The sequence below is a fragment of the Equus caballus genome, chromosome 14 (genome assembly GCF_041296265.1).
Source record: "Equus caballus isolate H_3958 breed thoroughbred chromosome 14, TB-T2T, whole genome shotgun sequence".
Lineage (NCBI taxonomy): Eukaryota > Metazoa > Chordata > Mammalia > Perissodactyla > Equidae > Equus > Equus caballus.
Genome location: NC_091697.1, coordinates 16,234,754 through 16,239,989, shown reverse-complemented (window position 1 = coordinate 16,239,989; position 5,236 = coordinate 16,234,754). Strand labels below are relative to the sequence as shown.

Here is a 5,236-nt window from a genome sequence, read left to right as displayed (position 1 = left end):
TGATTTTCAGTAATTTAATTATAACATTTTGAGAGTATATATGATGACTATCAGATTTTATAACTGTTAACAATGTATTGTATCACTTAGTGCATTAAGCTGAAAGTGTGTTAAATGTTAAATAAAATCACAACAATCAATGGGAAGTAGATAGTAAGTAACGGAGGATGAAACTCAAGATGTAATTAAAAGTAACAATGGTAAGTGGTTAAAACAAAGGCATGCAATACTTTTCAGCCTCTAAAATATTAGTGGCATAAATATTAGACAGATAGAATCTTTAACAACTCTATCTTTGAGGCAATACTTCCTGCTCATTTTATCTCTCTCACGCTAGAAGTGACAGATATGATAATGTCTATTTTGGGCCTTAAACTTTTTTTTTTTTGGTGAGGAAGATTGGCCCTGAGCTAACATCCATTGCCAATCTCCCTCTATTTTGTATACGGGATGCCACTGCAGCATGGCTTGATGAGCAGTGTGTAGGTCCATACCCAGGATTGAACCTGTGAAACCTGGGCCACTGAAGCAGAGCATGTGAATTTAATCACTACGCCACCAGGCCAGCCCCAAATTTGGGATTTTTTAATCATTCACCGAAGGGCTGTGATACTATAAGAGAAGAATTCACAGTACTTTTACAGAGATAGCAGCAGAGACATATTAAAAATAATTTTGTCATTATAAATGTATATTTTAAATAACCCAAAAGATTTTTACATTTTAGCTGCGATGCATTCCAAACATTTTTGTTGTTATTTTCATTAAAATATCTGGACTTGTTTCTCTAATATATTAAAATTATTTTATATTACTACTTTTACAAATCCAACACTAATATTTACTCAGGATTTTTCCATTGTCCATCACCATGGAGAGAGATTGAGCATAAACTTTAGGGGCATGAGAATAAAGACAGGGTGTGGGGGGAAATATTCTATAGTACAGTCTTAATATTTTGCTAAATTTACATGAACGTTGCTGAGTAAAATCTGTACAAACAGAAGACACTAACATGTCATTGCAAAAGGAATGGACACCCACATGCTTTCATCAGACTAAGACTATCTGAACATATGAAATTATAAAGACTACCTACAACATAACTCCAAATATATGTGGTCCCTTATACCTGCCACAGAATTGCATTAATCTTCTGCGATGGAGAGGAGATGCGGCAGGGGATTGGGTAGGGATGGATTTAAAGCTGTTCTAGTTGCAAGGTCATGAGTTGTAGGCATGGAAGTATGGAAATTATGAAAAAGAAAAAAGAGCTTGTGGGAAAAACATAATTTTAAACTTACTAGTGATAGGGGAAGAAGTCACATGAAAGGGGGAATAATGAAGAAAAGTGAATAAATTGTGGAATAAGAAGCCAACAATCTTAGCTCATATGAAGTAGGATTTCTGATGCCTGCAGTCACCAGGCTATGTGTCAAATGGAACTACCATTTCACGGTAAATAATTTGAGTATGGTGAATGAGAAAAAAGTGCAGTTAGCTCAATCTCTTATTAAAATTTTAAATATGAGAACATCTCTAAGCTGAGTCTTTGGCAGAGAATAAGTAGGTTAAAGATTTTATGGAATACATTGAGGAAGGTCTGTAAGAGTTCGTTTTTTCTAAGGGTTGTTCAACTTCTTGGAAGGTGTGCTGAAACTGAGGTTGTGTCAGTCATGGGATAGGATGTACGGACAGGAAGACCGGAACACAACTTAGCCGTCGTTGGTTTGTCAATTTGGGTTTATTGAGAAATGTGGGGAGGATACTCTGTTGTTCGAGTTTTGTTAAGGTAAGTTGAAATTTTCAGTCTTTTGTCATCTTTCACAGGACACATTTAAAGAAAATAATAATGACATGTATTTTAACTGAAAATAAGTGGTTCAATAAAGCAATATTACTCACATAATGCTTGGCGATTAATACGCTGGCTAGGAATTAGATGGAAGTAATGTTTATGGTAAATATACTGTGTGATTGCCATATGGAGATACACAATATATGCTCAATATTTAAAGTCTTGATATTGTTGTTTTAATCCTCTATCCTTTTTTTTATACAGGTTATGCCTCCAGTAATGACAAATCTCACGTTTGTGAGAGAATATATCCTCACAGGATTTTCGACCAATAAAAATATGTACATTTTGCATTCAGTGCTCTTCTCCTTGATTTAATTCTATGCCCTCATGGGAAATGTCTTCATCATCATGATCACAACTTTGGACCAGCATCTCCACACCTCCATGTACTTCTTCTTGAAGAATTTATCCTTCTTGGATCTCTGCCTAATATCAATCACAATTCCTACATCCACTGCCAACTCTTTGATTCACATTAACTACATCTCGTTCCTTAGCTGTGTTGCCCAGGTCTTTCTCATGCTTTTTCAACAACCACAGAGCTGCACTCCTCACAGTGCTGTGCTTTGACCACTATGGTGCCACCTTCCATCCCCTGCACTATGAAGTCATCATGAACAGGGATACATGTGTTCAGTCAACCACCATGTCTTGGCCGGGTGGGGAAATGAGTGCTGTGATGCACACAGCAGGTACCTTCTCCTTATCCTATCGTGGGTCTAATATATTCCATAAGTTCTTTTGTGACATCTTGCAGTTATTGGCTATTTCTTGCTCAGAAAATTGAATAAGAGAAGTTTTACCTATCCTCGTTAGAGTGGTGTTGAGTATCTGCTGTTTTGTTTTCATCATCACTTCCTACGTCTGCATCTTCTCCACTGTCAGGAAGATCCCATCAACAGAAGTGTCAAAAGGCTTCTCCACCTGCCTTCCTCATCTGGTGGTGATTGTATTAATTATCTCCAGTGGATTCTTTGCTTATCTGAAACCTACTTCCGTGACTTATTTCAGACCCTATGATTTCTATGTTCTACACTGTGGTGACCTGAACATTTAATCTCATCTGGTATAGTCTAAGAAATAATGCCATAAAAATGTCTCTGGGCATATTATTAAAGGAAATTTTTACCAAAAAGTAAAAGCTATCTCTTCTTTTGTTGCAATAATAGATGCCATCTAGAATTATGCACACATTATTTCTTGATATTTTTACTTCAAATCTTTTTAAGACAATTTTTAGAACATTTTTAGGTTTACAACAAAATTGAGAGGAAAGTATAGAGATTTTCCACATAACCTGTACCCCTACACATGCATAGCCTCCCCCATTAGCCATATAGCCCACCAGAATCATTCATGTTTTACCAAGAAAGATTTATATTAATATCTCATAATTACCCAAAGTCTGTAGTTTACACTAGGGCTTCTCTCATAGTGTTGTACATTCTATGGGTTTGGACAAATGTATAATTGCATATATTTATTATTATAACACCACACAGTATTTTTAGTACCCCCCAAATCCTCTGTGTTCTATTTATTTCCCTCTTCTCCGTCTACCTCTGGCAACCACCCATTTTTTTACTGCCTCCATAGTCTTGGCTTTTCCAGAATCATACAATATACATTTTTAGACCAGCTTCTTTTACTTGGTACTGTACATTTAAGCTTCCTCCATGTCTTTTCATGGCTGGATATCTTATTTCCTTTTATCAGTGTATTCACTGATTCACTTATTCATCCACCTTCTCAGAGACAGCCAGGTTTCTTCTAAAGCGTCAATCAAGAATGAAGCTTCTATAGACATCCTTGTGCAGTTTTATATATGTAAATAAGTCTTAATTTCCTTTGGGTAAATACCTAGGAGCATGATTGCTGGATAATATGGTAAGAGTTTATTCATATTTACAAGAAACCACCAAATTTTCCTCAAAATGGCTGTACTCTTCTACATTCTCACAAGTAATGTACTAGAGTTTCTGTTGCTTTGTGTTCTGGACTTTGGCCATTCTAACAGGTGTTTTTTTTAATCTCATTGTTTTAATTTGCATTTTCCTGATGACGTGATTTATGGAGCATCCCAAATGTTTATTTGATATCTGCGAGAAAGGGCCAGAGACCTATTTGAAGAAACAATGGCCAAAATTTTCCCATATTTGAGTAAAAACATGGATATGTACATCCAAGAAATTCAATGAACTCAGGAAATACACACAGAGATACATTTAATTGAACATTTGAAAGACAGAGAATCTTGAAGACAGCAAGAGAAAAAAAACTCATTGTGTGAAAGGGAATCTCAAAAAGATTATCATTAAATTTCTCAGCAGAAATCTTGCAGGCCAAAAGGCAAAGTCACGACATATTTAAAATACTTACTGAAAGAGAACAATTGCCAAGTGAGAATTCTACATAGAGTACAAATGCCTTTCAAAGTCATGGAAAAATTAAGACATTGCCAGATAAACAAAACCTGAGGGAGTCCATTACCACTAGATATGCCCTACAAGAAAGGATGCTAGGCAGTATTTCAAAGCCATACGAAAATAAGAACTTCTCCAGTAAAGGGAAATATATGCATAAATATAAAAAATCACTCATTTTCTAATTTTTGCTGATAGTTCCAGTTTTTATTCTTCCACAAAATTTAAAAGACAAAAGCATAATTGTAAGTCTATGTTAATGGGTACCTGATATATAAAGATGCAATTTGTGACATCAATGACATAACATGCGGGAGCAGAGCTGTAAATAAGCACAGCTTTTATAGGTGATTAAAATTAAATTGGTATGTGTTTATAATGTATTGTTAAAATTTAGGAAACATCCTAAATATATATAAATAAATATAACAATATGTAATATTAATTACAGTATAAATATAACAATATGTAACCTCCATGGCCTAATCAAAGAATTTCTCTCATCATCCAGAGTAACAAGCTTCTCTCTACCCAGGAATCTGCCACCCCTGCTATGTGTCAGAGCCCACAGTGCATCTTCCATCTTTCCTTTATTTAAATTGAATTTTTACTGTGGTGACCTTCCCCAAAGCTGTGTTAGACATTTAACCACACCAGAAGTAAGAGTTTCTACTAATCTCAATTCTCATCAACACTTAGCATTATCCTTCATTTGAATTTATCTATTCTGGGGCGTATGTGTATGCGTGTGTAAGTGTGTGCATGTATGCATGCGTGTTAGTGTATGTGTGTAGTGGCAGTGGTGTCATATTGTGGGTTTAGTTTGTACTTCCTGATTTCCAAAGAGATTTAAAACTTTTACACAGGTTTATTGGCCAGGGTACTGTTCTTTGATTTGAAATGCCTGTTGAAGTTTCCTGCTCATATTCTCTACTGGGTTATTTGAATTTTC

The 5,236-nt window shown here is 35.4% G+C and overlaps 1 pseudogene; it reads left to right on the top strand.

Moving 5' to 3' along the window:
* The first annotated feature begins 1,954 nt into the window (after positions 1 to 1,954).
* Positions 1,955 to 3,000, top strand: LOC138917547 (olfactory receptor 14A16-like; annotated as a pseudogene).
* The last annotated feature ends 2,236 nt before the right edge of the window (positions 3,001 to 5,236 follow it).